We start from the raw sequence: 12875 nt of genomic DNA on the forward strand, positions 1-12875 counted from the left end.
AATGTACACATGCAATTATCTTAGAGAGATCTGGCTCCCATAAAAATGACAATTGTCATTCCTGGTCTTGCTTTCCTTCATATAAATGTAATGTTTATGTTTTAAAAATAGCCTTCAGTTGATAGGTAACAGAGAAATTTATGCCATTATCATATTAAATGTCATATCCTTAAGTATTTTTTAGTAGTCAGGAAAAAACCAAACTTTTTGTTTAAACTTTATTTCTTCCAGGGAGCAACGCTGAAAAGACATCAATAAAATGACCAATTCAATGTTGTGAGATTCTGTGTTTGAAACGTTTTGGATTTTCATGCATCCTGACTGTGATGATGTTTCTGAGCTGCTTCCTCTAAGCTGCCGTGCAAAATCTGAACAATTTTGCCATTGCCAGACTCAGTTTTCCAAATGAACCTAAGTTCCTACTGGTTAATGACTGTGCTCTATATCTGAGATCTGGTAGTGCTTTTCAAATATAAGAGCCTAAACTAAAAATGAGTTTTAGTTTTTAAAAAAAAGTAAAAGTAAGTCAATATGGTAGGGTCTAATAATCATGAAAAACTCTCATGAGTTTTGCACTCATGTCAGTCAGATCGTGATTCTGTGGGGCAGGGACTGTGACTGTGCCTAGAATATTTTGTAGTAGGTGATAGAGCAAACATACAAACACCTGTGACCTGAGTTCAAAGACCCTGTTCTCAGTTACTATTAATATATTACACTGAATGAATGTTTTGACATTTCTGTAACTAACTTACAGCTTAATAGCTTTTGCTTCATTGTTAATAGTAATAATAAGTAGTGGTTGTTACTTTTTTGAAGTCATTATCCTGTGTCAAACTCAGTATGATGAACTTGCCATACTTTATCTTTTTTTAATCTTTCACTGGCCAAGAGGTTGCTGTTACTATTTTGATGATACTGCTGCTGCTGCTGCTAAGTCACTTCAGTCGTGTCCAACTCTGTGTGACCCCATAGACGGCAGCCCACTAGGCTACCCCATCCCTGGGATTCTCCAGGAAAGAACACTGGAGTAGGTTGCCATTTCCTTCTCCAATGCATGCGAGTGAAAAGTGAAAGTGAAGGCACTCAGTCGTGTCCGACTCAGCGACCCCATGGACTGCAGCCCACCAGGCTCCTCCATCCATGGGATTTTCCAGGCAAGAGTACTGGAGTGGGTTGCCATTGCCTTCTCCTTGATGATACTGATGAAGTAATAAACTGTCAGAGAAGTCAGGAACCAACCCCAGGTCATGTAACATAAGTGTCATACTGAAGTTCTGATATGTATATGATTTTAAGAAATTAATTGCCTCATTGCTGCTGTGAGGCTGGCAAGTCTGAAATGTATAAAGGAGGAGGACAGAGATTCAAAGGCTGGAGATTCAACAGCAGCTGATATTGCAGTCTAAAGGCATATGCAATGGGGTTGATTATAAAGATCTGACATTGAAGTCCACTAAAAACATTCTGCCAAACTGCATTCAAAAGAGAGCCCTCAAGGCCCCACAGGATGGTTTCCTAGTCTCCACCTCTGCTCAGTCAGTACTGCCCCAGATTTGGGCAAGAGAGCCTTTGGGTCAAGGCTCTGAGGTAGGTTGGGACCTGTGACCTGGGACGCTTTGCTGCAATGCTTGCCCCTAGACAAATGTGTCCCTAAACAACAAAATACAGAGAAATTATAAGGGGTTAAAAAATAAGCATGCATGCACAGTTGGGGGAAAATTATGGACAACAAAAAAAACCCAAAAAAATCCCACTTGCAATTGTCACTTCCGAAGAGCTAGGAGCAAAATCAGGGTACTACATATACCTCCTGCACACACCACCAACAAGGGGGTGGGCAAAACACCCACGCCACCCCTTCGGCCCAACCTCTGGACACACCCTTACCCTCACCTCACATAAGGAACCAGCTTGCTTCCCCTCTACAATGAACAAGCAAGCAAGGGAAGCTGCTACTTGTTTTCTTCCCATTACTACAGCAGGGGCCCCAACAAAGCCTTGCCTGAATTTCTTGCCTGGCCTTTTGTCAACTTCCATTGACTAAGAAAGCCAAGAACCCTGGTTGGTAACGGTTTCACACTTAAAGCACCTTGCCTGGGTGAGTGTAACCCTCCCCAGGCAATACTATCTGAGATCTATGGGCCTGATGAACATGTGCCCACCAGGAGCCACTGCCTGCTCTCTAAGCCATTGTCTGGGTGGCATTCTGGGCTCTGGATTTCTTTGCTCAGATGGTCTGAACCTAAATAATCCTCCCCCGCAAGGTTTTATCATTCAAGGATGTACCCCAAAGCCACTTCACAGAAATTGAGGCAGTGTTTCTAACTGTAAGCTTGGTGCTCACAGGATGCCTCTCAATGTCCACCATGGGAGATGGAACTGTGAATAGTAAGAAAAAAATGAGTGGACTCTAGGCTGGGCACCAGGGACTAGGGGCCAGTAGCTGGCTCATCTCATTCCAGAATTTTCCATCACAAACTCTGAGGCATCTAAGAATTCTATATTTGAACATGTTCGTATCCATCATTCAGTTAAGTTCAGTTCAGTAGCTCATTCGTGTCCGACTCTGCGACCCCATAAACCACAGCACACTAGGCCTCCCTGTCCATCACCAACTCCCAGAGTCCACCCAAACCCATGTCTATCAAATGGTGATACCATCCAACCATCTCATCCTGTGTTGTCCCCTTCTCCTCCTGCCCTCTATCTTTCCTAGCATCAGGGTCTTTTCAAATGAGTCAGCTCTTCTCATCAGGTGGCCAAAGTATTGGAGTTTCAGCTTCAACATCAGTCCTACCAATGAACACCCAGGACTGATCTCCTTTAGGATGGACTGGTTGGATCTCCTTGCAGTTCAAGGGACTCTCGAGAGTCTTCTCTAACACCACAGTTCAAAAGTATCAATTCTTCAGCATTCAGCCTTCTTTATAGTCCAACTCTCACATCCATACATGACCACAGGAAAAACCATAGCCTTGACTAGACTGACCTTTGTTGGCAAAGTAATGTCTCTGCTTTTGAATATGCTATCTAGGTTGGTCATAACTTTCCTTCCAAGGAGTAAGCGTCTTTTAATTTCATGGCTGCAATCACCATCTGCAGTGATTTTGGAGCCCTGAAAAATAAAGTCAGCCACTGTTTTCACTGTTACCCCATCTATTTGCCATGAAGTGATGGGACCAGATGCCATGATCTTAGTTTCCATCATTATGAATATTTATTTGATGAAGTAGGAGGATGGAATATGCTTATTTTAATGATTATTTAATTTCGTTTATAAATGCTTCATTTTACATGTTTAGATGTATGGTTTCCATTTGTACCCTTGCCCTGGGCTCCAATAATGTTAAGGATGGACTTCTTTTTTGCCTTGATGATCCTTCAGGGGTCCTTGAGGAAATGAAGAGGCTGAGAAAACAGGGTGTGGGCTTCCCGATCTTATTTTTAATCAGAGTAGTGTTTTTATTTGTTTCTTATTTCAGATTTTGTTGGAAAAATAATAATTTTACTGGCTTAAAAATAAATACTTAAGGGACTTCCCTGGTAGTCTAGAGGTTAAGACTTCACTTTCCAACACAGAGGGTGAGGGTTTGATCTCTGGTCAGGGAGCTAAGACCCCACAGGTCTGGTGGACAAAAAGCTGAAACATAAAACAGAAACAATATTGTAACAAATTCAATAAAGAGTTTAAAAATGATCCACATCAAAAAATCTTTAAAAAGTAAATGTTTGAAGAAAACCCCAGCAATTATAAGACTAAAATTTAAAGGGACTTTGATGCGTATGCTCAGTTGCTAATTCATATCCAACTCTTTGTGACCTCATGGAGTGTAGCCTGCCAGGATTCTCTGTACATGAGATTTTCCAGGCAAGAATACTAGAGTGGGTTGCCATTTCCTTCTCCAAAAGGGCTATAGAAGTCCACTAAAACACTGATTTTACTAACGAGGAAACCAGGTATCATGGAAGAGTAGAGAGTTTCATACTTCTTGCTTAGTGCTCTTTATCTTCTTGGTTATGGTTATGGCTTGCCTTTGGGTAGGCTCCTTGAAGAAGCAATCTGAGGTGGAAATACAGAAGCATTTAGTTTTCTTTAAGACACCCAACATACCTTTTCAGGTACCTCCTCACACTTATTTCAGTGGCTCAGTTATCCAGACTCCTCTCTCCTTGCATCCATATTTATTGAAATTTGGGCATAAGAAAACTCAGTCATTTTAAGAATAAAAATTATGTGGTACTGTTCCTAAGGGCAAAAACATTTTAAGCTATTGTCTGACAGTAGAGCAAAGTGTTTTTTGGTTGCAAGTGTATTTTGAGTATGCAATGGATTTAAAGCAGCAGGAATTTTTTGGATTTGGAATATTACACCATATTTGTCCCCATCAGTCCCCGTCTAGAGGTAAAGAGTTATTAATGGTATTAGGTACCTGGAAAGAATCTTTTTCTCACTTTTTTTTTTTTTTTAACCCTTCAGGTTGCAGGGAGAATCTAAAAGCAGTAATTCTACCTAACAGTGGTCTCAGATTTGCCATCCCAGGACTCATGAAAGCAGCAGAATGTCACTGGAAGACATCTGGAGGTAAGAGGAGAACCATTTTACAGCAATGGGATCTTTACCTTTCTGCTTGAGAGACCAGAGACTTAGAGTCCATCTTCCCTGGGCTGAGCACATGTTCACAGCCACTGCTTTTCTCCATACTTCCCATTCTGGACTTTACCCCAGCCACTGCTTTCCCCAGTCCTTCTCATCTCCCTTTCGTAGCTTTCAGCTTTTCTCTGCTCTCCACCAGCACTCTCCACATGCAACTGACTTCAGCCTTCCATGAGGCTCTTCTCACGACATCCTCTCCCAGTAAGGTTTTATCATCTCACATTCAATAGCTCAGTTTGCTTCCCCTCAGAATTGTGATTAAACTCCTTTGGGAGATGGAGGAGCAGTGGCTTTGTCTAAAGTTTCCATCTCTTTGTGCTGATAGCCCCAAATCCCCATCTTGAGACTTTGGGGACACAGGAGCTCTTGGTGGATGACTTTTACATTCTGGTCAGGAAGCAACTCCATTGCTCCCGGTAGCATACCATGTGCACGGAGCATTGTTTCTGGTTGCAGCAAATCCTACAGGTAGAGGAACCCAAGATACTAGCTTGTTGAGTTTAGGACATGATCTTCTAATATGCATAACAGTATGAGTAGGTAACAAGACCTTATTATATATGCTGGAAAAAATCTGCTAATAATGATGATGACTCTAGATTCTGGGAACCAATAAAATGAGAATGAAAAATAGAAAACCATAATTTTGCTATGTAAGAGTATTAACCATTATAGTACTTACACCGTGCTCTCTGGATTTTATACCTTACTACTATACCACAATGATTATGCATTTTCTTATACATATTTTGCAATAATATTTTATATGTTTAATTTGATTATATACTATTTTCTCTTTATGTTCAGTTTCCAAAATCTGTTGCTCAAGTAATATAATTTTTTAATGCAACATGATTAGTTGCTCTTTTCATGCAAAAAAAAATTTTTTTAATCTGTATGTTTATCCAAAATATAGTGATAATGCAAGATATTCTTGACAAAACCACATATACAGTTTGTATAGTATACTTTGAAACTCCATGAAACTCCATACATTTTGTCTGCATGTATTTGTTATAAAAAAGTGGAGTCGCTCAGTCATGTCCAACTCTTTGCGACCCCATGGACTGTAGCCTACCAGGCTCCTCTGTCCATGGGATTTTCCAGGCAATAGTACTGGAGTGGGGTACCATTTCCTTCTCCAGGGGATCTTTCCGACCCAAGGATGGAACCCAGGTCTCCTGCCTAAGATGTATAATATTAACAATATATGATATGAAATAATGCATAATTTATTAAATAGAGTATAATCTTGCTCTCTGAATTTGAAGTTAGGTTAAAGATAAGCTGCTGCTACTGCTAAGTCACTTCAATCATGTCCGACTCTGTGTGACCCCGTAGATGGCAGCCTACCAGGCTCCTCTGTCCCTAGGATTCTCCAGGCAAGGATACTGGAGAGGGTTGCCATTTCCTTCTCCAGTGCATGAAAGTGAAAAGTGAAGTCACTCAGTCATGTCCGACTCCTAGCGACCCCATGGACTGCAGCCTACCAGGCTCCTCCGTCCATGGGATTTTCCAGGCAAGAGTACTGGAGTGGGTTGCCATTGCCTTCTCCAAAAGATGAGCTAGGGAACCATAAAGACTACTGAATAATTGGGTTCTCTAACAGATTTCAGATGGAAGAGACCAGAAACCACCCTTCTTCTTAGGAAGTCCGCTGGCTTAGTAGAGAGGCTGTAATTGTTGTGGTTAACAATGTAGACTCTGGAGCCCCATTGTGTGGGTTTAAATTTCAGTTTTGTTACTTATCGAACAAATTACTTAGCCTCTCTGTGTCTTAGTCTCCTCATGTGTAAAATGGAGATAATAACAGAACCTACTCCATAGAACTTTTGTAAGAACCAAACCTCTTATTACATATTCTATTTTTTTTTTTTAACCAAATCAGTTTTACCTTTCTCAAAATGGTTAGGAGACCTGGGAATCCAGATAGTAAAAAATTGTTTGATAGTTTTGGCAAGGGAATGTCATCCCTCATTTGTGATGAGTTATAAGCAGAGATCAGTAGAATCCTATAAGAAAATTAAACATCTTCAACTGAAGATTCCCGAATGCTTGACTCAGTAGCAGCCTATTTATCCGAGTAGACTTCAAGATTAAGTTCAAACTTATTGGGAATATTGTGTTCTATCTGAACAGAAGGCTGGGGTTAGACATAAAAATTGTTAACAACTGATTGCATTAACTTGCACCTAAGCATTATATTTCTTTAAGTTTATATATATATATATATATATATATAATTTACTTAAGTAAATATGTATATGTATGTACAGTGTGCAAGGTATTTGTATATAAATACATAAGTATATACATGCATATATATGTATTTACTTAAGTAAATATGTATATATTTACATATATATATACGTATATATATATACATATATATACACATATACATATTTATATATATATATATATATGACTTCCTTGGTGGCTCAAGAGTCTGCCTGCAATGAGGGAGACCTGGGTTCAATCCCTGGGTCGGAAAGGTCTCCTGGAGAAGGAAATGGCAACCCACTCCAGTATTCTTGCCTGGAAAATCCCATGGACCGAGGAGCCTGGTAGGCCATAGTCAGTCCACGGGGTCACAAAGAGTCAGACACAACTGAGCGACTTCACTTTCATATATATATATATATACATTAAAATAACAAAAAGTTAACACAGTAAGAACGGCATATGTATGTATAAACTACATACACACATGAATGGAAGCAGGTACTAAAATCAAATATTCAGTCTATTTGGGAAACCTATTTGCTTACACAGAAGACCATAGCCTAGATACCATTACTCACCCTGTGACAGGTACTGGAGCTGTAGAAATGGTATCTGAGAGGAAATAAACAGTCTTACACATGCATACCTTGCAAACAAAAACTAAAACTGATGATTGTTGTCACCTCTCCAGCAACTTTGACAAAATTTTTTCATTCCACTAAATTAAGTGGGAAGAACACTGGGAATCCTAGATGCTAAACCTGCCTTTGCCTCTGAGCATCTCTGTGGGCTTGGGCCGACTACTTCACTTCTCTGAGCCTCAGCTTCCTCATAAGAAGTCTTGACTAGATGATTGAGAAGGCATCTCCTAGATCTAAGATTACATAACTTTGAATTCCTTACATGTGAGGAGTTTGAAGGAAGATGGAGCCAAATCAATTTTTACAGGAAATAAAACATGGGGCTCAGAAATAAAACTACTGAAAGACCTGGAATAAAAATATAAACTCCAGGCTAAAGTTCTTAGAAATTTTTATCAATAATTATTTTACATCCTTTTAAAAGGCTGTATACTTTGCCCTTTACTAATTTCTAGTTTTAGGTATGTTTCTTAGAAACACCATTGCTAACCATGAACAATTATCATCTCTCATGTCATAATTAACCATTTCTTTTTTTGAATGTTGATTAAAAGGGGAATAAAATCTTTCCTTTTGATAGGTGCCATTGCTTGACAATTACAAGTCCCAAAATTTGTCACAAAATAAGATGTTGGTTAATCTTTAAACCTGATCTTTGTTAGTTTGAGTCCTTAAAATCAGGAAGATTTTATGCTATAAGAACCCTACTTCTTGATAACTATATTGAAGTTTCATTACCAAAAATGTATCATGGCCTCCTAATTAAAAAAATAAAATTCTCTGTATTACTGGATGGTTGCTATATGTCAAACACTGTACTAAACATTTATTTGGTTCTCACCATAATCTACTGCAAGAAGTGCTATAAAAGCTCCTTTTACAGATGAGGAAAGTAGAATGCAGAAATTTTAGTTACAAGTTTGTAACCATCAGAGTTAGAACTCAAAACCTTTGTCAGTTCGGCTTTAAATGTTACACAATGTTTTAAATTATCGTCATTGGCAATGTTGTAAATGCTTAGTTTTCAATAATTTGTTTTAATTTGAATACATACCATGATACTGGAATATTTAATAATTGATGGAATTAGTTCTTCTGTGCAATGTATGCATTCTTTCCACGTATAGTACTTTCAAATCTGACAAGGGACTATTATCCTCTAATCAGTGACCGCATCTTGAGAGTATTTTATTTAACATTTATCTAAATGAACTTATTATATACTAATCACCAGCCTCTTACAGATATCATCAATTAATTATCACTCTAATAAAATGAGTAAATACTATTATTATCTTTTGTATATATCCAATTTTACAGAGGAGAAAACTGAGACAGAGAAAGGTTAGAACTCTTGCCTGAGACCATAACGGCTAGTGAATGGCTGGAACTGAAACTCAGGTAGTCTGACTCAAGAGTCCAGGATTTTCACTAACTTATTGCACTTGGGATATTTTGTTTGTTTGCTTGTTTTAATTTTTGATATTGTCTTCTCACTTCGTAGTTTTAGAGGTTTGCACTTAAATGAACTGCTCTGACTACTGACAGATATTTGCCACCTCTCACAGGACTGCATAGTGAACTCACATAGGAATAATCCAAAACCGTCCCCAGCACTTGAGAACGTGCTGCCTAGTGGGCACTGGACAAATGCCACAGGCAGCACAAGTTACAGAAAAACAAATACGGTGTATCAGTCTTTTCATTGCACTTGATTAACATCAAATAGTTTGGCAGTGATCTTCGTAGATAGTTTTACAGTGACAGGAATTCTAGGAATAAAAGTGGCAAGCAGAGAGTTTGACTTCAGTGTTTGTCTATGCTGGTTACTGAGCTAGTTTTTTCTCAGTACGGCAGCATTTTCCAAAGGCTTATACTTCAAATTTGAGTCTTTCTGGGCCACTGTATCGATGAGCTCCTTACTTTAGAAAGCTCAGCTAACACGAAGGCCATCAGCTCACTATTGGGTGGGAAGTCTTGAAAGGTGGGTAACTTTGGCAGCATACCAACTATATCAACTACACACCCCCACTTTTCCTACCCTCTATGTTCCTTACTCCCCACAGGGTGCCTAAGAAAACAATCGGGTTATATTAGCTTGGCTTTATGGAAAAACTCAACTAACATATTTAACACACTGGCTACGGGTTCATTAAAAACTGCCTTACGAAGTTGGCCCTGATACCAAGCAATATGAGGAGGAAAAAGCAAATTGTATTGAAAATCAGGACTTTCCAGCTGTTAGAATGAAACCCCCCAAGGGCTGTGGAGTTGTAATGTCTCAAGAATGGAAAGAAAGTGCTGACTGCACTGCATTTCTGATGGCACCCACAGTTAGTAGATATGCAGGTGATCCTGATGAGTTTAAGCTTCCTTCCCAGTTGGGGGACAGATGCTGTGACTGCGGTAATAGTGGGTGCATAAAGAGACCCCAGCAAGAGTATAAGTGAAAGGGAGGGAGCCTTCCTGAAGACATGAATATCAAAGCTGAATGCTGATAGAGGACACAGTCAGTCTGCTTAGCTGGGGATGGCAGGCTCCTGCTGTGATAAAAAATATGAGGCAAAATATGAGGCAAATCTGATAAAAAGCATATTTTTAAACTGCTGTGCTTGAGACAGCATGGTTTAGTGCTTGGGCTTTCTCCCCAGTTCAGTTGCAAACTAAGCTGGCTCTGAGAACCTCTCCCTGCTTGGGAAAGCTGCTCCTCCAAGACAGGGCTGACATTTTTGGCGTGGTGGTCTGGAGAAGTTTGCATTGGCACCCTCTGGATTGAAACTGGACGCTGGATAAACAAAGTTCTGCAGTTCCCAGTGCTGCCAGACCCTTAAACTCCATAAACATCAGTATTCATCCCCCACCCCCACCCCAGTGAAAATGAAAAGAAAATGAAACTGCGTTGGAGATTGTTTCCCTTGAATAAACACCAAACATACTCCAAAAACCAAAGCTGCTCTCCTCTCTGATATTAAGCCCAGTAATTACACTATGAAACCTAAGCCTATAAATTCAAGCTTGGGAAGGTAAAATTGTGGAGAGGGAGAAACCTAGTAAAATGTGTCCGTCCTGTCCATGTATAGACCTTTTTCTTTTGAATGCTCTTCAGTATGATATAAATCTCACTCCACTGCAGTGAAAATCATTACACCCCACTGTTTCTACAATGTACCTCCCTTTCATACTCAGAATACTTGACTCAAATGCATAAGCATTTCAGGTACAAGAAAATCGGTGCCCTTCAGGATGTTAGAGTTTATTTTGTGTGTCTGGCAATGTGTGTTTCCCCCACATATCTGAAATGATGAAATCTTTGAAAATGGATGCTGGGGCTGTGTTATCCTGTCTAACAGGTAACCCGCTTACCAGGAGGCTAAGTGTCTGAGAACAAGTTACGTTGTTTCAAATCAGGCCCAATTTTGGGTTGTCTGTTTGCTCAGGTGGCTACCATTCTCCTAAATAAAATAATATCATTCAGGTCTCCCCAGAACTCTGGTTACAATGATACTCTTCCCTTAGTCATTCAGAATGAAATTCAGGCAACTAGATGAAATTCAGGCAACTTTGGAACTGACAATTAGGTACAAACATTGGAAAGATTTTTTTGGCCTCACTTCTTTATCCCTATTTTGCCTTCTTCTGAAGGTTGCATTAGTTTGAAAATAATGACAGAAGAACTTTGAGTTTCAGTTCAGAATTTATTTGATTCATTTAATCTTTTAATATAGAGAAAGGTTTGGAATAGTTTGGACAATTAAAAGAAACTTTTTTAAAGAAAAGTTTTCTTATACTTGAAAAAATAGACCTTTTCCTGTTTAATAGAATGTTTTATATGCCAGAGAGGCTAAAGCTAATATAGCAGTGAAATAAATAAACCCTCAGCCCACTTGGCCAAACGTATCTCTTAGACTGGATTTCTCAATTTTGAATTTAAAGGGAATTTGTCTACATTTTGGGCTATGTATTTGTGCGTACTTTTGTCCTTTCTCTCCAATCTATTCTGTTTACAATATCTTTCTCTCTCTTTCCAGAAAGATGCGATTAGGGTCTTATCTTGCTTTTTTAATGTGGCTCTCTGCTTCCTTAATTTAGGTCACAGCTACATTTGTGCCAAGTGGGGCCTTGTACTGGGCCATCTTGCCACATCTCTAAGTGTACCTGCTGGATGGCAAGGTCAATGCCTCCTAGCTCCGTGTGGTGCATACCCCTTCCACTGACCCAAACCGGAAACCGTTTAAACTTTGCTTGTGGCCTTTTCTTTCTCTCCCACATTCTATTCCTATATGTTCTCAAGCCTTCTTTTCCTCAGGCAAAGATAGATGAGAGTCACCACTTTTTATTGTCCTGGTGCCATTGGGGTGTTTTATTCTGCAGATGATAGCCTTTCACACACCTGTGAACACACAGATAAGCAGGGTGATGCATAAAAACTATTTTATTAAAGGCTAAGGTTTGCTAGAGACACAGCTATGTGCGGCTGTGGGCTCCCATTCTAGCACAGCTTCCTTCAACTGCCTACCGTTCAACTTTTATAATTGTCTGTCTATTAATTTCTATTCTAAAATGACACACTAAAAAATCCATCTTAAGAGTAAAAGTAGAACCAGATAGTAAGCCCAAACAGATATAAGACACATTTCCAAGTTAAATGGTAAAACTAGAGTCTCAACTTTCTAATGGGCTGATATTTATAAACTTATGCTAAAAAAAACCACAAGAGCTCTACTAATGTGACAATGGAATAATAGTGATGTTAAAGACAGTTTTTAAAAACTGTGTTGGTCAAAGGGTAACTTCACATCTGGGTAAAAGAAGAGAGGATGGGTTATCAGAGTGAACAGGGATTGGATAGAACAGGAAGATGAGAAAGACAGAAAATAAACTATGATGGGACTTCCCTTGTGATCCAGTGGTTAGGGGTTAAGAATCTGTCTTCCAATGCAGGGGATGTAGGTTCCATCCCTGGTAGGGGAAGATCCCGAATGCTGTGGGGCAAATAAGATCTGTGCTGCAACTAAGATATGATGCAGCCAAATAAATAGTTATTTAAAAAAAGAAGAAGGAAGAAAATGCATTATGAGAATGGCCCACAGACTAGTTAAGACTTTGGGGCCTTCTGTGTTATGATGTAGTTTTTCAGTAAATACATCCTAGAAAGTCCAGTGATTATCTGAAGGGGTTATCATGTGAGTGGTATCTCAGATTCAACAGCACAATATAATTAGTTCATTTGCAAATTCAATTAGGGTGGGCAGAACAAAGTAGAACACTAACTATTGTCAACCACATTCACAATGGCTAGATTTGTATCTCAGAATGCCCATTCTGTTAATTTAGAACAGCAGATATAACTG

This window comes from Bos javanicus, chromosome 3 (genome assembly GCF_032452875.1).
Source record: "Bos javanicus breed banteng chromosome 3, ARS-OSU_banteng_1.0, whole genome shotgun sequence".
Lineage (NCBI taxonomy): Eukaryota > Metazoa > Chordata > Mammalia > Artiodactyla > Bovidae > Bos > Bos javanicus.